Here is a 23,700-nt window from a genome sequence, read left to right as displayed (position 1 = left end):
TATTTTTTTGAATAGTGTGAGGAGTATTGGTATTAGATCTTCTTTGAAGGTCTGATAGAATTCTGCACTAAGCCCATCTGTTCCTGGGCTTCTTTTGGTTGGGAGAATTTTAATGACTGCTTCTATTTCTTTAGGGGTTATAGGACTGTTTAGATCATTTCTGTGATCCTGATTTAACTTTGGTATCTGATATCTGTCTAGAAAATCACCCATTTCATCCAGGTTTTCTAGTTTTGTTGAGTACAGACTTTTGTAGTAGGATCTGATTAGTTTTTTTAATTTCCTCAGTTTTTGTTGTTGTGTCTCCCTTGTCATTACTGATTTTGTTAATTTGGATACTGTCTCTGTGCCCTCTGCTTAGTTTGGTTAAAGGTTTGTCTGTCTTGTTGATTTTCTCAAAGAACCAGCTCCTGGTTGGGTTGAATCATTGCATACTTCCTTTTGTTTCTACTTGGTTGATTTCAGCCCTGAGTTTGATTATTTCCTGCCATCTAATTCTCTTGAGTGTATTTGCTTCTTTTTGTTTTAGATCTTTCAAATGTTCTGTCAAGCTACTAGTGTATGCTCTCTCCAGTTTCTTTTTGGAGGCACTCAAAGCTGTGAGTTTTCCTCTTAGCACTGCTTTCATTGTGTCCTATACATTTGGGTATGTTGTGGATTCATTTTCATTAAATTATAAAAAGTCTTTATTTTCTTTATTTCTTCCTTGACTGAGTTATCATTGAGTACAGTGTTGTTCAGATTCCGTGTATATGTTGGCTTTCTGTTGTTTTTGTTGCTATTGAAGACCAGCCTTAGTCTGTGGTGATCTGATAGGATGCATGGGATGATTTCAATATTCTTTATCTGTTGAGGCCTGGTTTGTGACCCCTTATATGGTCAATTTTGGGGAAGTTCCCATGAGGTGCTGCAAAGAAGGTATATTTTTTTGTTTTAGGATAAAATGTTGTATAGATGTCTGTTAAATCCATTTGCTCCATAACTTGTTAGTTTCAATGTATCTCTGTTTAGTTTCTGTTTCCAGGATCTGTACATTGATGAGAGTGGGGTGTTGAAGTTTCCAACTATTATTGTATGAAGTGAAATGTGTGCTTTGAGCTTAATAAAGTTTCTTTTATGCACATGGTTTCCATAGCATTTGGAGCATAGATGTTCAGAATTGAGAGTTCATCTTGGTAGATTTTTCCTTTGATGAGTATGAAGTGTCCTTCCTTATCCTTTTTGATAACTTTCAGTTGGAAGTTGCTTTTATTTGATATTAGAATGGCTACTCCATCTTGTTTCTTGGGACCATTTCCTTTGAAATTGTTTTCAAGCCTTTTACTCTGAGGTAGTGTCTGTCTTTGATTCTGAGGTGTGTTTTCTGTGTGCAGCAAAATACTGGATCCTGTTTATGTATCCAGTCAGTTAGCCTATGTCTTTTTTTGGGGTGGGGGGGTGGGGTAGAATTGAGTCCAGTGATGCTGAGACCAATGATTATTGCTTTGCTTCCTGCTATTTTTGTTGTTAAAGTTGTAATTATATTTGTGTGTTTCTGTCTTTTGGGTTTGTTGCAAAAAATTAATTTCTTGCTTTTTCTTGGGTGCAGTTTCCCTCCTTATGCTGGACTTTTTCTTCTGTTATCCTCTGTCTGACTGGATTAGTAGAAAGATATTGTTTGAATTTGTTGTCTTGGAATACTTTGGTTTCTCCTTCTATGGTAATTGTGGGTTTTGATGTGTATAGTAACCTGAACTGTCATTTTTGTTCTCTTAGGGTCTGTATCACATCTGCCCAGGATCTTCTGGCTTTTATAGTATCTGATGAGAAGTCTGGTGTAATTCTGATAGGTCTATCTTTATATGTTACTTGACCCTTTTACCTTATAGCTTTTAATATTCTTTCTTTGTCCTGTGCATTTGGTGTTTCAATTATAGTATAACAAGAGGAATTTCTTTTCTGGCTCTATCTGTTTGGTATTCTGTAGGCTTTTTGTATGTTTATGTGCATTTCTTTCTTTAGGTTAGAAAAGTTTTCTTCTATAATTTTGTTCAAGACATTTTCTGGCCCTTTGAGTTGGGAATCGTCACTGTTTGTATATCTCCCAGGTTGGGTCTTTTCACTGTGCCCTGGATTTCTTGAATGTTTGGAGATAGAAGCTTTTTGCTTTTTGTATTTTCTTTTACTATTGTGTCTATGTCTTGTATTGTATCTTCTGCAACTGAGATTTTTCTTCTATCTCCTGTATTCTGTTGGTGATGCTGTTCTCTTTCCTAGGTTTCCATCTCCAGGGTTGTCTCCCTTTGAGTTTTCTTTAATGATTATACTTCCATTTTTAGATACTGGATGGTTTTGTTCAATTCCTTCACCTGTTTGATTTTGTTCACCTGTCTTTCTTTAAGGGATTTTTGTGTTTCCTCTTTAAGGATGTCTTCTTGTTTACTTGTGTTCTTAAGGGAGTTATTTATTTTTCTTCTTTTAGTCCTCTATCGTCTTCTTTTTTTTTTAGTCCTCTATCATCTTTATTTTTTGTCCTCTATCATCTTCTTTAAATGAGATTTAGATCTGAATCTTGTTTTAAGGGTGTGTTTGGATATCTTGGACTTGATACTGTGGGAGAACTTGGTTCTGATGTTGCCAAGCCAAATTGGCTTCTGTTGCTTATGTTTTTACACTTGCCTCTTGAAGTCTTGTTATCTCTGGTGTTATCTGACCTCCCTATCTCTGACTGGCACCTTTCCTTCCTGTGATTCTGTGATCCTGTGATCCTGGGCAGTTGAGCTGCAACTGGGGTGTGGGCTGTGTGGAATTGGGCCTGGTGCTAAGTTTCTGCTCCTAGCTGGCACAGGTGAGAACTAGAAGGTGTCTGGGTCTCTGGCAGAGACAATTTATTTGAACTGTTAAAAGTATTCAGTTTTACAGCACCATGTTACATACAAAAATCTCAACATGCAATATTTATTGCAAAAAATTTTACTTCCACAGGTCATTTAAGATATCTCTGAAAGTATTGTCTCTCCTCTGTGAGAGTTCTACAATTGTATGGCTTGCATGGTTCCTTTTTCATCTTCCCCAGTAAGATGTCAGTGAGATTTTCTGTTCTCAATAAGTAACAATGTGGCAAAAAAATGTTTCTGGGCAACTTGGACCCAAGATGATAGCAGGGAAATCAGAAGTGCTGCATGCACAGTTCATTTAAGGTTTGGGGAGGCATAGAATAATGTATGAAATGGTTAATTAACTTGATGGAGTCAAATGACTATATAGTTTTAGAATTATTTGTTAGCTGTGTTTAATTAATAACATCAGCAAGTCTGCAAGAAACTGATAATTAGTTGGATAATGGGTAATACAAATCCTTTCTAAACATGAAGATTGAAAAAGAGGAAAAATCAGATGAAGGAATCTAAATGTTCCTTGCAATGAGTGGGGCATATGGGGGTGGCACTGCATGTCTGAAGAGTGAGTAGTTATTTCAATTTAGCCAAAATAAATGATGGTCTACATGGTTCAGAATCCCAGGATTTCCTTTCACCTCAATGACCACAATTTCTCATCGACCCGGATTAACTATATGGCTGCTCGGCCTCATTTCCTGGGCTTGTGCAGATAAACAAGGGGTGCAATGATGTCCATCTCATGAAAAGGAATGAAAGCAAAACCAGATAGCTCCTGAGAGCAGAGCCAAGCCTTTGGAAGCTATTATTACTGTGTTATCTGTGCCACTGATGGAGTGAGAGATGGACAGTGACCCTAGGTCTCAGGCAGTGGAAATGATTGGGGCATATTTGTCTGCATGGCTGAATAAGGAACCCTACTATTAATTTAATTTATTTGAGCATGGCTTAAGAAATTGTTATCCAGAGGCATAGTAAGGAAAGACTTGATATTAAGGGTCCACTGGGATTAATTAATTGAAGTTCCTTTCAATACTATGACTGTAAAAATTATGAAATCTAAAAACCTTATCTTCATACATACTAGGCCACCTCTAGCTTCACAAGGTGCTCCAGAGCATCTGGAGCTAAGATAATACTCCTTATCACACTGAGAACACTCATGCAATTTGATAGGAAAATGCAGTTGGAAGCAAAAAAGAGAAGAAATTGGAAATTCCATATGGCTGAGAAGTAAAGATTAGCCTGCAGTAAGGACAGTTGAGTAGAAACTGTGTTTGAGGTAGTTCAGGATTATATTTACCAAAACAAGTATCAGGGAAGCTCTACTCCTCAGGCAGGTTTACTATGATCTAAATGACTGATAGATCAACAAACACTCTTGCTTTGTGATAGAGGAATTCCAAATTCTCTAGGGTAATAAAATAGCATTCCTTTGGGGATACAGAAGCCAGGATATTAGTAGACTCACTTCAGGTGTATCCTCAGTGAACTGCCTACAGAAGCTACATCATCAGTGACCTTTGACCACAAAAATACTGGCAACACTACCTCTGTGCCTATTTACTGTGACATAGCAATCTCAAGGCACCATTGGTCTTGACACCTTGGTCCTGTCTAAGATCATATTAACGACCCCACTCTAACCTGCAGATCATATTGTTTGATTCAAGATACAACTTCATGAAGATTAAGCTTAGAGTGTATACTGGAGAAGTGCAAGTACTAGAAGTGTTTAAGACAGTGGCCACTTGTTGCCCAGATAATTAAAGTTGAAGTCTACTATTGTCCAGAGAGCCTTCTGGGCTCAGCACAAAATGGCAGACTCCCTTTACCAGTAGAGCTTCTCCCTTGTCTGGGGAATTCAAACACACACACACACACACACACACACACACACACACATCGAAAGAAGTCAGAGTATGAATTTGGTAGCCTATGGCCACAGAAATTCAGATATACAGAGGGGTAAGGTTTCTTAGCTGACCTAAAGTCATAGAGGCCCAGAGAATTCAGAGGGTGAACTGGCTGAACTGAGGTCTGAGAAAGACGATTTTAGAGATGAAGCATGTAGAATTCTGGAGAAGAAATTCCAGAACTCACATGTTCAAATAATATAGTTCAGAAACTTTTCATTCCTCACTGGAAATGCATTTGCTAAAGATAATTCATTTGGATAAGAATATTTTAATCTGGTGTGTATCCCCAAAGTCCCCACCCTGCTCCCCAAACCAACACATGCCTATTCCTGACCCTGGCATTCACCTGTACTGGGGCATATGATCTTCCCAAGACCAAGGGCCTCTCCTCCCATTGATGGCCAACTAGGCCATCCTCTGCTACATAGGCAACTAGAGACACAGCTCTGGGGGCTACTGGTTAGTTCATATTGTTGTTCCTCCTATAGGATTGCAGACCCCTTTAGCTCCTTGGGTACTTTCTCTAGCCCCTTCATTAGGAACGCTGTGTTCCATCCAATAGATGACTGTGAGCATCCACTTCTGTATTTGCCAGGCTATATAAGGGTCCTGTCAGCAAAATCTTGGTGGCATATGCAATAGTGAATGAGTTTGGTGGTTGTAAATGGGATGGATCCCCTGGTGGAGCAGTCTCTGGATGGTCCTTCCTTCCATCTCAGCTCAGAACTTTTCCTCTGTAACTCCTTCCATGGGTATTTTGTTCCCCCTTCTAAGAAGGAGCGAAATATCCACACTTTGGTCTTCCTTCTTGAGTTTCATGTGTTTTGCAAAATGTATCTTGGGTATTTTAGGTTTGTGGGATAATATCTACTTATCAGTGAGTGCATATCATGTGTGTTCTTTTGTGATTGGATTACATAACTCAGGATGATATATTTAAGATCTATCCATTTGCCTAAGAATTTCATAAATTTATTGTTTTTAATAGCTGAGTAGTACTACATAGTGTAAATGTACCACATTTTCTGAATCCATTCCTCTGTTGAAGGGACATCTGGGTTCTTTCCAGGTTCTGGCTATTATAAATAAGGCTGCTATGAACATAGTGGAGCATGTGTTCTTATTACCAGTTGGAACATCTTCTGGAAATACGCCCAGGAGAGGAATTGCTGGATCGTCTGGTAGTACTATCTCCAATTTTCTAAGGAACCACGAAATTTCTTTCCAGAGTGGAAAGCTTGCAATCCCACCAGCAATGGAGGAGTATTCCTCTTTCTTCACATCCTTGGCAGCATCTGCTGTCACCTAACTTTTTGATCTTAGCCATTCTGACTGGTGTGAGGTGGAATCTCAGGGTTGTTTTGATTTGCATTCTCTGATGATTAAGGATGTTGAACATTTTTTCAGGTGCTTCTCAGCCCTACTGTATTCCTCAGTTGAGAATTCTTTGTTTAGCTCTATACCCCATTTCTTAATAGAGTTATTTGATTTTTCTGGAGTCCATCTTCTTGAGTTCTTTGAATATATTGGATATTAGTCCCCTATCTGATTTAGGATTGCATTTTCTTTCATTGTTGTGTCCATCTTCTCTATGGAATCTTCTGCACCTGAGGTTCTCTCTTCCATCTCTTGTTGATTCTAGCATCTATGGTTCCTTATTTCTTTCCTTGCATTTCTATCTTGAGAGTTGTCTCCCTTTGTGTCTTCTTTAATGTTTATACTTCCATTTTTAGATCTTGGATGGTTTTGTTCAATTCCACTACCCGTTTGGTTGTGTTTCCCTGTAATACTTTCAGGTATTTTTGTGTTTCCTCTTTAAGGGCTTCCACATGTTTCACAGTGTTCTCCTTTATTTCTTTAAGTGAGTTATTAATACTCTTCTTAAAATCCTCTACCGCCATCATGAGATATGATTTTATATCTGAGTCTTGCTTTTCGGGTATGTTGGGGTATCCAGGACTCACTGTGGTGGGTGTACTAGGTTCTGATGACGCCCAGTGGACTTGGTTTTTGTTAGTAATGTTACATATACATAAAAGTATATATATACTTTTTCTTTATTCACATTTCAAATGTTATACTGAAAGTTCTCTATACCCTCACCAGCCCTGCTCCTTTACCCACCTACTCCCACTTATTGGCCCTGGCATTTCCCTTTACTGGGGCATATAATGTTTGCAAGACCAAGGGGCCGATCTTCCCAATGATGGCCAAATAGACCATCTTCTGCTACCTATGCAGCTAGAGACATGAGCTCTGTGGATACTGGTTAGTTCATATTTCGTTCCACCTATAGGTTTGAAGACCTCTTCAACTCCTTGGGTAGTTTCTCTAGCTCCTCCATTGGGGGCCATGTGTTCCATCCAATCGAAGACTGTGAGCATCCACTTCTGTGTTTGCCAGGCACTGTCATAGCCTCACATGAGCCAGCTATATCAGGGTCCTTTCCGCAAAATCTTGCTGGTAAGTGCAATAGTGTCTGGGTTTGGTGGCTGATTATGGGATAGAACCCCAGGTGGAGTAGTCTTTGGATGGTCCATCCTTTCATCTTTGCTCCAAACTTTGTCTCTGTAACTCATTCCTTAGTATTTTGTCCCCTATTCTAAGGGGGGATGAAGTATCCACCAGATGGTATTCCTTTTTCTAGATTTTCTTGTGTTTTGCTAGTTATATCTTAGGTATTCTAAGTTTCTGGACTAATAACCACTTATCAGTGAGTGCATATCAAGTGACTTCTTTTGTGATTTGGTTACCGCACTCAGGATGATATCCTCCAGATACATCCATTTGCCCAAGAATTTCATAAATTCATTCTTTATAATAGCTGAGTAGTACTCCATTGTGTAAATGTACCACATTTTCTGTATCCATTCCTAGGTTGAAGGGACATCTGGGTTCTTTCCAGCTTCTGGCTATTATAAATAAGGCTGCCATGAACATAGTGGAGCATGTGTCCTTATTACCGGTTGGAACATCTTCTGGGTATATGCCCAGGAGAGGTATTCCTGGATCTTCTGGTAGTACTATGTCCAATTTTCTGAGGAACCGCCAGACTGATTTCCAAAGTGGTTGTACAAGCTTGCAATCCCACCAACAATGGAGGAGTGTTCCTCTTTCTCCACATCCTCGCCAGCAACTGCTGTCACCTGAATTTTGGATCTTAGCCATTCTGACTGGTGTGAGATGGAATCTCAGGGTTGTTTTGATTTGCATTTCCCTGATGATTAAGGATGTTGAACATTTTTTCAGATGCTCCGAGGCCTTTGGTATTCCCCAGAAAAGAATTCTTTGTTTATTTCTGTACCTCATTTTTTAATGGGGTTATTAGAATTTCTGGAGTTCAGCTTCTTGAGCTCTTTGTATATATTGGATATAAGTCCTGTATCAGATTTAGGATTAGTAAAGATCCTTTCCCAATCTGTTAGTGGCCTTTTTGTCTTATTGACAGTGTCTTTTGCCTTACAGAAGCTTTGCAATTTCACGAGGTCCAATTTGTCAATTCTTGATCTTATAGCACAAGCCATTGCTGTTCTGTTCAGGAATTCTTTTCCCCGTGCCCATAACTTAAAGGCCTTTCCCAACTTTCTCCTCTATACATTTCAGTGTGTCTCATTTTATGTGGAGTTTCTTGATCCACTTAGATTTGACCTTAGTACAAGGAGATAGGAATGGATCAATTTGTATTCTTCTACAGGATTAACCTCCAGTTGTGCCAGCACCATTTGTTCAAAATGCTGTCTTTTTTCCACTGGATGGTTTTAGCTCCCTTGTCAAAGATCAAGTGACCATAGGTGTGTGGGTTCATTTCTGGATCTTCAGTTCTATTCCATTGTTCTACTTGTTTGTCCCTATATCAGTACCATTCAGTTTTTATCACAATTGCTCTGTAGTACAGCTTGAGGTCAGGCATGGTGATTCTACCAGAGGTTCTTTTATTGTTGAGAATAGTTTTTACTATCCTAGGTTTTTTATTATTATTCCAGATGAATTTGCAAATTGCCATTTCTAACCATCTGAAGAATTGAGTTGGAATTTTGATCGGGATTGCGTTGAATCTGTAGATTGCTTTCGGCAGGATAGCCATTTTTACTATATTGATCCTGCCAATCCATGATCATGGGAGATCATTCCATCTTCTGAGATCTTCTTTAATTTCTTTCTTCAGAGACTTGAAGTTGTTATCATACAGATCTTTTACTTCCTTAGTTAGAGTCACAACAAGGTATTTTATATTTTTTGTGACTATTGTGAAGGGTGTTGTTTCCCTAATTTCTTTCTCAGCCTGTGTATCCTTTGTGTAGTGAAAGGCCACTGATTTCTTTGAGTTAATTTTAAATCCAGCTACTTCACTGAAGCTGTTTAACAGGTTTAGCAGTTCTCTGGTGGAATTTTTAGGGTCACTTATATATACTATCATATCATCTGCAAATAGTGATATTTTGACTTCTTCTTTTCCAATTTGTATCCCCTTGATCTCACTTGTTGTTGAATTGCTCTGGCTAGGATTTCAAGCACTACATTGAATAGGTAGGGAGAAAGTGGGCAGCCTTGTCTAGTCTCTGATTTTGGTGGGATTGCGTTGAGTTTATCTCCATTTACTTTGATGTTGGCTACTGTTTTGCTGCAGATTCCTTTTATTATGTTTAGGTATGGGCCTTGAATTCCTGATCTTTCTAAGACTTTTATCATGAATGGGGGTTGTATTTTGTCAAATGCTTTCTCAGCATCTAAGGAGATGACCATGTGGTTTTTGTTTTTAAGTTTGTTTATATAGTGTATTATGTTGATGGATTTCCCTATATTAAACCATCCTTGCATCCCTGGGATGAAGCCTCCTCAGTCATGATGGATGATCCTTTTAATGTGTTCTTGGACTTGGTTTGCAAGGATTTTATTGAGTATTTTTGCATTGATATTCATAAGGAAAATTTGTCTGAAGTTCTCTTTCTTTGTTGGATCTTTGGTTTAGGTATCAGAGTAATTGTGGCTTCGTAGAATGAATTGGGCAGAGTACCTTCCGTTTCTATTTTGTGGAATAGTTTGAGGAGAGTTGGAATTAGGTCTTCTTTGAAGGTCAGATAAAACTCTGCACTAAACCCATCTGGTCCTTGGCTTTTTTTGGTTGGGAGACTATTGATGACTGCTTCTATTTCTTTAGGGGAAATGGGATTGTTTAGATCATTAATCTGATCCTGATTTAACTTTGATACCTGGTATCTGTCCAAGAAATTTTCCATATCATCCAGGTTTTCCAGTTTTGTTGAGTATAGCCTTTTGTAGTAGAATCTGATGATGTTTTGGATTTCCTCAGATTCTGTTGTTATATCTCCTTTTCTATTTCTAATTTTGTTAATTAGAATACTGTCCCTGTGCCCTCTAGTTGGTCTGGCTAAGGGTTTATTTATCTTGTTAATTTTCTCAAAGAGCCAGCTCCTGGTTTGGTTGATTCTTTGAATAGTTTTTCTGTTTCTATAAGGTTGATTTCAGCCCTGAGTTTGATTATTTCCTGTCGTCTACTCCTCTTGGGTGAATTTGCTTCCTGTAGTTCTAGAGTTTTTAGGTGTGCTATCAGGCTGTTAGTGCATGCTCTCTCTAGTTTCTTTCTGGAAGCACTCAGGGCTATAAGTTTTCCTCTTAGACTGCCTTCATTGTGTCCCATAAGTTTCGGTATGTTGTGGATTCATTTTCATTAAACTCTAAAAAGCCTTTAATTTATTTTCTTATTTCATCGTTGATCAAAGTATCATTGAGTAGAGTGTTGTTCAGTTTCCATATGAATGTTGGCTTTTCACTATTTATGCTGTTATTGAAGCTCAGCCTTAATCCTTGGTGATCTGATAGGATGCATGGTATAATTTCAATATTTCTGTATCTGTTGTGGCATGTTTTTTGATCAATTAAATGGTCACTTTTGGAGGAGATACCATGCTGTGAAGAAGGTCTATCCTTTCATTTTAGAATAAAATGTTCTGTAGATATCTATTAAATCCATTTGTTTCATAACTTCTGTTAGTGTCCATGTGTCTCTGTTTAGTTTCTGTTCCAGAAACTTTCCATTGGTTAGATTTGCGTGTTGAAGTCTCCCACTATTTGTGTGAGGTGAAGTGTGTGCTTTGAGCTTTACTAAAGTTTCTTTAATGAATGAGGCTTCCCTTGCATTTGGAGCATAGATATTCAGAATTGAGAGTTCATCTTGGTAGATTTTACCTTTGATGAGTATGAAGTGCCCCTCCTTGTCTTTTTTGATAACTTTAGGTTGGAAGTCAATTTTATTCCATATTAGAATGGCTACTCCAGCTTGTTTCTTCGGGCTATTTGCTTGGTAAATTGTTTTTCAGCCTTTCACTCTGAGTAGTGTGTGTCTTTTTCCCTGAGGTGGGTTTCCTGTAAGCAGCAAAATGTTGGGTCCTGTTTGTGTAGCCAGTCTATTAGGGAAGGTGTACAGAGTTCTGGTTTTCAGACCTGCCTCTTGGCTTAAGATGAAGGCCTGAAACAGGGCCTGTCCCAGAAGATGTGTTGCCTCTGCAGTCTGTATGCTCACCTGCACAGACTGGTCTCTGAGGGACCCAGGACACAAGATGGCTCCCTCACCTGCTCTGGTGGTCATAGCCCTCCCAGGTGGCCACCTCTCCTCTGGCAAGGAAGGTGCCCTGGTGTCTGGGTTTCAACTCTGCCCCCTGGCTGAGGATGAAGGCCTGAAGGGACCCTGTCCAAGAAGCTCTGTTGCTTCTGCTGCTCACGTGCTCTCAAGAGATCCCAAGGTCCTGGGTGTGCTAGGGGTCCTGTGGCATGGAGAGTCCTTTGGGGACCTTGGGGCCCTCTGCCAGGTTTGCGAGGAAGATGGCTCGAGGTTGGCCCCTACTGGAATGAATCCCAGCCTGTAGTCAAGCCAGGTTCCTTTGTCCCTGTTAGTGCTGGCACAAGATGCTCTGGGATTGTTTGGAACTGATGTTGTGTTCCACTCACCCATGATCCTGAGGCCCTGGGCGTGCTAGAGGGCCTGAGTCAGGGAGAGTCCTCTGGGGACCTTGGGGCCCTCTGCTGGGTTTAAGTGGAAGATCCATAGTCTTCATAGTTTTCATTTGGCTTTGTGATATAATCTGAGATTGGGTATTGTAGTAGCTCCAGCATTGCTTTTTGCTCAGAATTCATAAGCAGCCTTCCTCAGGGTTCTTTGTCTCTTGAACTATCCTGATTATTTGAGCTGTTCCTGGCGCTCTCTTGATTTTTTCCAGACCACCCTTGATAGCTTTTAGGCATGGTTTTAGGAGCTAAGTCACTTCTCCCAGTGAACAGGTTGAAGCCCTGACACATTGTATCTCTGTTATGGAAATGTCTGACTTAAGTGAATTCATTGAAGTGAGCCTAGTCTAATCTGAGCAACATAACTATAAGAAGAAATTTGGGCACACTAAAGAGAAAGGGTAAATTGGCCCACTAATATTTACTACACACAAGAAAATTAGAGAAGCCTTAGAAGGTTCTGTCATCACCTTGATCTTAGACTTTCAGAACTTAGAATTGTGGGAAAATCGATTTACATTATGTGAGCTTTTCAGTTTGTGCTGTTTTGTTATGGTGACTCTAGAAAAGGTACTTGTTTGTTTGTTTTGAGATATGATCTCATGTTATTCAGGCTTGCCTTTAATTCCTTTTGTAGCCAAGGATGATCTTGTGTCTTAGGATTTCTTTTGCTGTGAAAAACAGTGTGACCAAAAGCAGTTTGGAAAGGAAAGGGTTTATAGTTGAAATTTATACTTATAGTTCATCACTGAAAGAAGTCAGTGGAGGAACCCTGAGTTAGGAACTGAAGCAGAAGTCATGGAGGAACACTGTGTACTGGCTTTCTCCTCATGGTTCGCTCAGCCTGCCTTTTATACAACACAGGACTAACTTACGGGTAGGGTCATTTCAATGGATTGGGCTATCCACATCAATCATTGAACAAGAAAAATGCCCCACAGGCTGGCCTATAGGCCAATTGGGTGAGGAGATTTTTCAGATGACTCTAGAGTGTCTCAAGTTGATGAAAAAACAACCAGAACAGTGTGAACTCTGGGTCCTCCTTCTGGCTTCCAACTCAGGGGTCACAGGAGTGAATCAGGATAGCAGCCTTCTTTTTAAAAGCAGTGACTCAGGAACAAACATATGAGGAAATGGAGAATTTGGTATTGAATTGCAAATTAAAAGCAACCAACAAGTAAGTGGTTGCAATTTCAGTATCCAAATCAAGAGGCTTCTTACCATAGAATAAATTAGTCTGCAAGCAAATGAGCTATAATGCTTCCAACTATAGTTAAAGAAAGAGATGGAGGGCTCAGGCTCAGGCAGAGGTTCAATCCTAGTTCTGATTCAACAAAAAAATTACTTTGGTTTTAGTTTTCTACAGAAATCTCAAAGCAGAATGAGGTGGGAATGGGGTTAGGGATTTCTGGTCGATAGTGTCCAGCAACTGCTTAAACTGTATCACTTTATCCAGAAGTCCAGGCTTAGGTACTTAAAATAACTGTGAGGGGACAGGCCAGATGGCTAAGCAGATTAAGGTACTTGCCACCAAGCCTGAGGACATGACCCAAGTGGTTCAAGGGGACTGCCGCAGGATGTCCTCTGACTTATACAGGAACATCATAAAAATGCATCCCCCCCCTACATGTACACGCACACGCACGCGCACACGCACACGCACACACACACACACACACACACACACACACACACACACACACACACACTGAAAATAAGTAGTCCAGTGATTCACAAACAAGATTCTGCCTTACCCAGATGATTTATGAATGAACACAGTTTACATTTCTATCATTAAAGCGTAGCTCTTCATTTCCTTACCATCCTAACTCATCTTCTCTAGGTTGGTAGAAAAATTGGTTCCTTTTTAAGTATAAATAAATTAATAAAATATTATGGAGTCATCACAGAGAACAATAACACATGGATGAAGGATTTCAGCTTTTACTAACTTGGACAATGAATAATTTTCTTCTTCACAACCCTACTGGGAAGAACCATCGCCCTTCTTGCATGCTGTGCCCAAACCGTGATTAGGCAATTATCTCCTCATTGCCAGCACTGGATGTTTTCTGCATTTTCTTCTGGACTTTGCTCAGAGGAGATTATTTTCAGACACTGAGCCCTCCATCTTGCTGCCCCAAATTCCATCAGCTTTTGACTTCTCCCTGCACCCAATTTATTCAGGTACACTCCCAGAGACTTTTCATTATAGGATGAAAAAGAGAATCAACCAGCTTTGCCAACGAATGGGATTTATTGATGCCTGTGAAAAAGGCCAGAGCAGGCAGGCCTCAGGAATGGTTTTCAGTTTATTCTGGATTCTCATTTCTTTCTCTGCGAGCATTTTCATTTTAATTTCTGTTAGATTTCTACTCCTCTTAGCACAAGAATCCTAACTATGACCATACTGTTTTCCAAACACAAGGGCCAAATTTTTTTAGTACCATGCTTGATTGACCATCAGAGTTCTGGAAATCAGCTCCAAAGGAAGGCACAGCTTGGAGCAGGTAGATGTAGGGGCCAAAAGGGAACAGTCAGACACAGGACACTATTGGGGTCCAGCCTCTACACAGGATCTGAGTTCTCAACCGGAAGCAGGAATATCTGGAAGGTGCATAATAAATATACACAGACTGCTTTTTGGATACAATCTGACAGGAAATTTTTCAAGATTTAAAATTTCTCTCTCTTCTATCTTACCCTTTGTTCTCTTTCTCTCTTGCTCTTTCGCTCAAAGCTCGAGGCTGCACACACTGCATTCTCCTGCACACTCTGCTTTTCTTGAATTCCCATATTCATACACACCTCTGTGCATCCCTCTTTCACTCTCACACACACTTTTCACACATACCACTTGTACTTTCTGTTCACTCACACAAACACTCTCCATACACACCTCACATTCTCTCTTCACTCAGTCTTCACATTCTCTTCTCACTCAGTTTCCACTTGCTCTTCTCATGCTCACTACTCACGTTCTTGTCTTTCTCTTACCTAAGTCTTTTACTGATACTCCAAAAGCAGGTTAAAAAAAAAGACATTGTATGATCATTGCCAAATCAAATTTAAAAGAATAACCTCATCCCACAAAAAATTAAGAATTACAATTGTTCCCCAACATTTCAAGCTTCCCCTATTCCGAGGCCTGTAACCAAAATAATAATGATAATAATTTCAAACCTATCATTATTTAAACTTTAACTTTTAACTTATTAAATTCAGAGCTCAGATCTCTAAGGTCAGCTACTAGCATTTTCCCATGAAGCTCTAATGATAAATGACATGGACAAAGCTGCCAGGCAGTAGCCAGAAAGAATCAAGTTAACTTTTAACTCAGTAGCTCTGCTAGATTTCTGCTTCTGCATATTGCACACAATGACCTTCCTAAAAGTCCCTGTGTTTTAATTTAGTTTTACCAGTATAAGATTTTACATATTCTATACTTGCTTATCTAGAAACCACTCTCAAATGATGTGCAAAACATATTTCATAACTTTAATAGTTTTTTCCTTTCTTGGGCTCCCAATGTTGGCTTTATTTCATTTTCTAATAATTTCTTCAAACTTTCTTTGCAAGTAAAGCATTAATCTGGAACTACTATTTTGCAGTTATTACATTGTTTCTAAGACAAGAATACAAAGCAGGTACCTGGGCCATTAAGACTGTGCCCTGCTGTGCCCCATTCCTCAATTTTTAATTGTTTAAGAATCATCACATCACCCAGGCGTGGTGGCGCACGCCTTTAATCCCAGCACTCGGGAGGCAGAGGCAGGCAGATTTCTGAATTTGAGGCCAGCCTGGTCTACAAAGTGAGTTCCAGGACAGCTAGGGCTATACAGAGAAATCCTGTCAAAAAAACAAAAACAAAAACAAAAACAAACAACAACAACAACAAAAAGAATCACTACATCAAGGAACATCTAGTTTCAAAGAATTTACAAGAGCAGAAGGAGAAAGAAGTAAGAAGTCAGATATAATAGAATAAATTATGCACACCAAGGCCAACTGAAAAATAGTCACACACAAATGAAATTTATACAGCCGTTGTCCAGGGCTAAAGTTAGGAGAAATGAGAATAACTATTGTTACAAAGAGCTGCCTTGGGCTACTGAGATGTCTCCATTCTGGCCAACTGCAGGCAGTCCCTAATTTCAGATGGCAGGTCCCCTGGAGGGACATATCTTCTGCTTCTCAGGGTACCAGACACCATCCTTGTTTATAAGGAGCTGCCGCAGGCTTCTGAGATGTCTCCATCCTGGCCTACTGTAGGCAGTCCCTGTCACTGTAAGCTGTCCCCAGCAGGACACCATCCAGTTTACTTTCAGGAGATTAGGGACAGAGAGGAAGCACATCTCAGTATGGCTTGACCTGCTCTTACAACCTCTGTCTCTCACATGCTTTATTTAGACATAAAATCATTTCCTCAGAAATCTTATTCATTGATTATACAGCTTTTCAAAATACATTTTCTTCTAAAGTCTTCCTTGATTACATAAGAATATTAAAAAGAGGAACAAAGCAGCCAAACAACAATTTCATGAGAACTAAAAATTAGCATTAAGATACAATCAATTTTCTTTGAACTCAGCATCCTTTCCCTTAAGATCGATGTCATAAAGCCTTGCAGTTGCAGAAACGCTAGACAGGATGACTACTTGAATTTGGTTCTGTTTCAGGTTGGCACAGAATTAATAGATCAAATGTTATTTCCTACTACCTGTTATAGAAAACTTGGCTTTCTACGAAAGTTCAAACTTTAACCCTTATTTAATTCTTCCTTTCCTTCCTCTATATTTCTTTTATAATTGACCTAAAACCATCATTCTTTTTCTTTGATTCTTAAAGTATTGTGTAGCCCCCTGCTTAAGCAAAGGCAGTCTGTTCTTTGCTTTTCTATATCAGAAAAGTTCTGGCCTGACAAATCTGCTCAGGAAGGCAGGCAGTTCACTGAACCACATTGTGTTCCCCTATGTCTGTCATAAACCGTTGTCTCAATATGTTTCCTATCTTTATTACAATTTTGAAAAGAATAGAGGAACATTAGGATTTTCAAAACTGCTTACTTTTGCCTTCAGGAAATACCAATGCTTGTCATTACTTGTATGATCAAAATCTCTTCCTATTCACTAGTTTCTTATTTCTAAGGCTGAATATAGCATCATGGTGACTTAATTACAGTTTGTCAGCTTCTAGAATTTTGCTAAGTTTTTCTTCTTTAATAATTTTTCTAACATCCTCCATCTCATACTTCTTAACAGCACTATTAATCTAAATGTTTACTTAAGCAATAGGTTCTAAGAAATGCTCAATTTTCTGCATAGCTGTTTTTCCTAAGGAACTTCCATTAATTTTATTCTTGTTTGCATCAGCTTTTGTTATCCCAGCTCTAGGTTTCAGAAACGTGCTTGTAACAGTGAGAAACATAAATATAAGCAAAGATGGATAGCATCTTTTTTTTCATTTACATTTTTATTGAAATACAAAAAGTGCAAAAGGTAAAATACATGATTGGTGCCAAGGAATTCGTGGTAAATGTGAACACTGGATTTGCAGTAAGAGCGCCCCCTGCCACAGACTGACAGGACCGGGCAGGAGGAAAACAAGAGGTCCAAAGGCTCCTCAGTAAATGGAGTGTAGCAACCCTTGATACAAAAATGTGGGAAAAAGCAGAGTGACCCAGGCTGGGTCAGTTGTGAGGCTGGGGACTGACAGCAGCACTTGTGGCACCAGAGACCTGCTACAACAGTGGTGCAAGAAAGAGCCAGTGAGGTCAAGATCATGAGTACAGATCCCACGGTAGCCAGTACCACCTCTGGAGCTGTCATGCCCAGCCACACCTGTAGGGCAAGGTCACTGCAGGTACCTCCCTGTCATTAGGCGGTGGGCTTCAGGAAGAGGGTCACAAGGCTTCATTAGGAATAGAATGAAAGCTACCAATCATCACTGGGGCTCAGCTTTCTGAAAGACAAGAGGCCCTGTGGCCACCACACTCCCCCACGGAAGCTGCTAGAACCTATCCAGCAGGGGTGATCTATTAGTAAAAGCTCTGTCAGTCTTCAGGGCTTCTGAGTTTCTGACTCTCCGAGTGTCCCCAGGCAGAAAGTGAGAGACATTGGTATCTCTGTCTAGAACAAGGATCAAAATGACTCCACACCTGAAAGACCTACCATAGCCTTTGACTGAAGATCTGTGCACATGAGAATGAATGGAGGGCCAGGACTGCTGTAACTGATCCTACCAGACACTACGGATCTCCCTGGGAGTGGACAGGACCATTTCAATAGACACTCAGATTCTGAGTCTTGATATCCAAAGTGCCAAGTGTGGCAGAAATGAGGGAATAGTACACTCTGGGGGCAGTACCACTTGGTGAAGAACAGACCCAGGAGGCAGAAGTGACAGGCCAACTCTGGTCTTATCATCCCTATTAGCAGGGAGGGCAGGCACAGGGAACTTGCACCCAAGCCAATGCTCACTTCCTAGCAATCAGGAAAGAGAGGACCAGCTTCAGCTACCAGCACAGCCGACAGTGATGTAGTCTTCTACACGTGCCAGAGAAACAGGCAGGAAAAAGAAAAAAGGTTTACTGTGGCTGGATCCGAGAAGAACCAAGTCCAGCAACCAGAGAGGCAGTGAGGGCCGGTAAGGTGGGTTGGGCAGAGGGATAGGAGGGGCTGCCCAGTTAGTGGGCTCCAACTTCCATCTTCTGGGGCTTCAGAGCCCCTTCCGAGGCAGGAGCCCCGGACTCCAGTAAGGTTAATGCCAGGAGGACAAGTCCAACTCGGGCTGCCAGAGAAGGGGCTGGAGGTGGTGAGCTCAGACCCCCTGGGCATCTGTGCTGGGGAACAATTCCCCTTGATGATCCAGGAGGAGCTTAGGGAAGGTGTTGGTGGGATTGATGGCCTTGAGGGTGATGGCAGCATCTTTAGCCCAGAGCAGGTTAGGGCCGAAGACTACAGCCAGGTTAGTGTTAGTCATCTTGTTCTGGTCACAGTGGGCAGATATCTGAACCAGGAAGGCAGTCAGGAAATGAAGCACCTGGTAGTTGTCCTCTGGCAGAGTTTGGAGAACCGGCTGTGTCACCTCCAGTCTCTGGCTTTCATCAATATTGAGGAAGCCCACAACGTGGGGGTATAGGTCAAAGGTTAGCAAGAATTCAGGAAGCTACCAAAGGAATGTCTTGAGGATGACAGCAGGCAGGTGCAGCTCGTTGTGCTGGTCAAAGTCCACCGGCAGCCCCATATTGCATTTCTGCTGCACTTCCCATACAGCCTGGGTGTTGGCAGACCTCTGGAAGATGCCCTCGGTGGTGAGAGCGTGAGCCTGCAAGTAGGCAACAGTCTTCCTGAGCACGATGGGAATGGGCTCCTGGCCTGGGCTTTTCTCCTGGAGGTGCTGTAAGGTCTTACACGCGTTTGCGACCGGCCAGGAAGAACGCAACAAACCGGAATCTTCTGCGGCAAAAGCTTTATTGCTTACATCTTCAGGAGCAAGAGCAATAGAGAGAATGGCAAAACCCCGTCCCTTTTAAGGAGAATTATCCTCCGCCTAGGACGTGTCACTCCCTGATTGGCTGCAGCCCATCGGCCGAGTTGTCATCACGGGGAAGGCAGAGCACATGGAGTGGAGAACTACCCTTGGCACATGCGCAGATTATTTGTTTACCACTTAGAACACAGGATGTCAGCGCCATCTTGTAACGGCGAATGTGAGGGCGGCTACCCACAGTAAGGAGACTCCAAACTGCTGATTGGGCAGGATGTGCCATGGTGCCATGGGCTTGGGAGCTGTTGCAGGACTCTTCTGTGTGGATTTGAGGAAGTCATCATACTTGAGCACTTGGCAAGGGATCCCCAACTGTTCCAGCTTCACGTGCTTGCTCAACTCACTCAGGTAATTCACGTAGAAGATCTTCCATCCAAACTTGAAACTGATGAGAGGCTTAAAGAGGATAAGCAGAGTTTTGATAAACATGGTTGGGTGCACTATGTACAGAGCCTTGATGTTCTTCTTGTACTTGCGGTCAAACTCTCTGTAGGCATCCCATAGCCAGCTGAGGGAGGGATTGTTGTCACTGGTCAGGCTATGGTGCAGGTACAGGAGTGTGTAGTCACTCTCCACATACTGGTCCAGTGTGTGTTTCAAGTATCCCAAGAGCTTGCTGTGGTCCAGCTGGTGGCTAGGGGGGCATCCTGCAAGCACTGAATACAATGATCTTCCACCCATACTTATCATCACCCACTACTTCCAAAATCTGGTGCCGGGCAATGTCATAGTAAGGGTCATCCCACTTCAGGTGTGTCACAGGTTCTGGAGAGCTGCTTTTGGAGTCATCTGACTTGGGGAAGTCTGGCATTTCATCAGAAGGCCAGTTCTTCTTATCAGTGGAGGCCAGCTTCAACTGGTTCAGAGCTTGGCTGGTGTCATCCAGGGTCAGGTCATCGTGCAGCTCTGAGAGAGGGTCCATGGCTGCTTCTGGTGCCTTCTAGGAGCCGTATGTTTATCTGCTAGTCAATGGGTGAATGAACCTTGTTCCAGCAATGCTTCCTCTGCCACACCGGATAGCATTTTGATACCAAGGTGAGAGAAGTGTCAGTCCAGGTCATGCAAGCACTGGATCTTTTTTAAACAGTGTCTTCAGGATGCTTGGCACCGACATCAAAATGTGAATCTTGCTCATGAGGTAAGGAAACACAGGGCTGATGACCTGCAAAATGACTTTGAAAATCTAAAGTTTTCATGCCTATTTTTTGCCTAAAAAAATCCAGTTGTCAAGCTGCAGCTGAGAGGTAGTAGAACCTTAGGGAACTAAGTACAGTACCCCCTGTCTAATGGGCTATTTCCCTCTGATATTTCCTACCACGTAAGTGACCTCTTATATTTTTCTTCTATTTCCTTGCATTAAATTTCTTGTCCCGAGATCTAGGAAGTGTGAACAGTACTCTGGTTTGGATTTTCTTTTCTTTTTTTCCTTTTATTGAAAATAGATGTTTATTTTTTCCCTGACATAATATATCTTGATTGCATTTTTCTCTCCCTCTATTCTTTCTATTTTCTCACTCTTCTGTCTACATAACTTCTTTTCTGTTTCTCATTAGAAAATTAACAGGTTTCTAAGGCATAATAATAAATAAAATGAATTAAGACATAATCTAATAAAATAAACACAGTAACACATTGGAGTTGGACAAGAAGGGCCAACAGATGGAAAAGAATGTTAGAGAAGGCATTAGTATCATACCCAGTTGTTAGCACACTCAGGGGCCCCATAAAAGCACTAAACTGGAAGCCCTAATACATCCCAGAAGACCTGGTACAGATCCATATAGGCCCTGTGCATGCCTCAGTCTATGTGAGTTCACATGTACATTGGTTAGGTTGATTTAGAAGGTCTTTTCTTAGTGTCCTCCATCCCGTATGGCTCTTACACTTTTTATGACACCTCTTCCCTGGGATTCCCTGATCTTTGAGGGGAGGGATTTTACAGAGATATCACATATGGATCTGAGTTTTCCTTTCCTTTCCTTTCCTTTCCTTTCCTTTCCTTTCCTTTCCTTTCCTTTCCTTTCCTTTCCTTTCCTTTTTCCCTTTCCCTTTCCCTTTCCCTTTCCCTTTCCCTTTCCCTTTCCCTTTCCCTTTCCCTTTCCCTTTCCCTTTCCCTTTCCCTTTCCCTTTCCCTTTCCCTTTCCCTTTCTTCTTCCTTTTCCCCTTCCCCTTCCCTTCCTTTCCTTTTCTTTTCTTTCCTTTTTTCTTTCATTTTTCCTTTTTTTTGAACTAATAAAATTTATTTTAAATATACAATTCAGTAATGACATCTTTTTAAATTGTCAAATGCCGGTTAAATATACATATCTTCTGAAGCTAAAAATAATATGCACTCAAAAAGTTTGTAAAAAATTATGATAGAAGTAGAAAATTTTTCTTATGAAGTGTTCTATGAAAGGAAATTGTGACAAGTTCCTAGTTAGGCAGAAACTGTTCCATCTCCAAGGGAGAAGACTCAGTTTAACTGTGGCTTCATAAAATTGATTGGGTCCTGTTCCTTCTGTTTCTATTTTGTGGAATAGTTTGAAGAGTATTAATATTATATCTTCTTTGAAGGTCTGATAGAATTCTGCACTAAACTCATCTGGTCCTGGGCTTTTTTGGGTTGTGATACTTTTAATAACTGCTTCTATTTCTTTAGGGATTATGGGACTGTTTTGATCTTATCTGATCCTGATTTAACTTTGGTATTTAGTATCTATCTAGAAAATTGTCCATTTCACCCAGATTTTCCAGTTTTGTTGAATATAGGCTTTTTTAGTAGGATCTGATTATTTTTTGAATTTCCTCAGTTTCTGTTATATCTCTCTGTTTATTCCTGGTTTTGTTAATTTGGATACTGTCTCTGTGCCCTCTGGTTAGTCTAGCAAAGTGTCTATCTATCTTGTTGATTTTCTCAAAGAACTATCTCCTGGATTTGTTGATTCTTTGTATAGTTCTTTTTGTTTCTACTTGGTTTATTTTAGCCCTGAGTTTGGTTATTTCCTTCATTCTACTCCTCTTGGGTGTATTTGCTTCTTTTTGTTCCAGAGCTTTCAGGTGTACTGCTAAGCTACTAGTGTATGCTCTCTCCAGTTTCTTTGTGGAGGCACTCAGAGGTGTGAGTTTTCCTCTTAGCACTGCTTTCATTGTGTCCCATTAGTTTGGGTATGTTGTGCCTTCATTTTCATTACATTCTAAAAAGTCTTTTTTTTTTAATTTCTTCTTGATCAAGTTATAGGGCGTTGTTCAGCTTCCATGTATATGTGGGCTTTCTGTTGTTTTTCTTGCTATTGAAGACCAGCCTTAGTCTGTGGTGATCTGATAGGATGCATGGGATTATTTCAGTTTTCTTAGATCTGTTGAGGCCTGTTTTGTGACCAAGTATATGCTCAATTTTGGAGGAGGTACCATGAGGTGCTGAGAAGAAGGTATATCCTTTTGTTGTAGGATGAAATGTTCTATAGATATCTGTTAAATCAATTTCATCTATAACTCCTGTTAGTTTCATGTGTCGGTTTACTTTGCGTTTCCATTCTCTGTCCATAGATGAGAGTGGAGTGTTGAAGTCTCCTACTATTATTGTTTGAGGTACAATGTGTGCTTTGAGCTTTAGTAAAGATTCTTTTAGGCACGGGGTTGCCATGGCATTTGGAGCATAGATATTTAGAATTGAGAGTTCATCTTGGTGGATTTTACCTTTGATGAGTATGAAGTGCTCCTCCTTGTCTTTTTGATAACTTTGGGTTGGAAGTCAATTTTTTTCGATATTAGAATGGCTACTCCAGCTTGTTTCTTCAGACCATTTCCAGCCTTTAATCTGAGATAGTGTCTGTCTTTGTCCCTGAGGTGGGTTTCCTGAAAGCAGCAAAATGTTGGGTCTTGTTTGTGTAGCCAGTCTACATAGTTAGTCTATGTCTTTTTATTTGGGAATTGAGTCCATTGATGTTAAGAGAAATTTAAAAAAATGTAATTGTTGCTTGCTGTTATTTTTGTTGTTAAAGATGGGATTCTGTTCTTGTGGCTGTCTTCTTTTAGGTTTGTTGAAGGATTACTTTCTTGCTTTTTCTAGGGTGTTATTTCCATCTTTGTGTTGGTGTTTTCCCTTTATTATCCTTTGAAGGGCTGGATTCGTGGAAAGTTATTATGTGAATTTTGTTTTGTCATGGAATACTTTGGTTTCTCCATCTATGGTAATTGAGAGTTTTGCTGGGTATAGTAGCCTGGGATGTCATTTGTGTTCTCTTAAGGGCTGTATAACATCTGTCCAGGCTCTTCTAGCTTTCATAGTCTCTGGAGAGAAGTTTGGTGTAATTTTTGTAGGTCTGCCTTTATATGTTACTTGACCCTTTCCG

The 23,700-nt window shown here is 40.5% G+C and overlaps 1 pseudogene; it reads right to left on the bottom strand.

Annotated features, from left to right (window-relative positions):
• Nucleotides 17,272-20,380, bottom strand: Gm8514 (predicted gene 8514; annotated as a pseudogene).

The sequence above is a fragment of the Mus musculus genome, chromosome 14 (genome assembly GCF_000001635.26).
Source record: "Mus musculus strain C57BL/6J chromosome 14, GRCm38.p6 C57BL/6J".
NCBI classification, from domain to species: domain Eukaryota; kingdom Metazoa; phylum Chordata; class Mammalia; order Rodentia; family Muridae; genus Mus; species Mus musculus.
The sequence above is the reverse complement of the archived record's forward strand: the minus strand, read 5'-3'. Positions and strand labels throughout refer to the sequence as shown.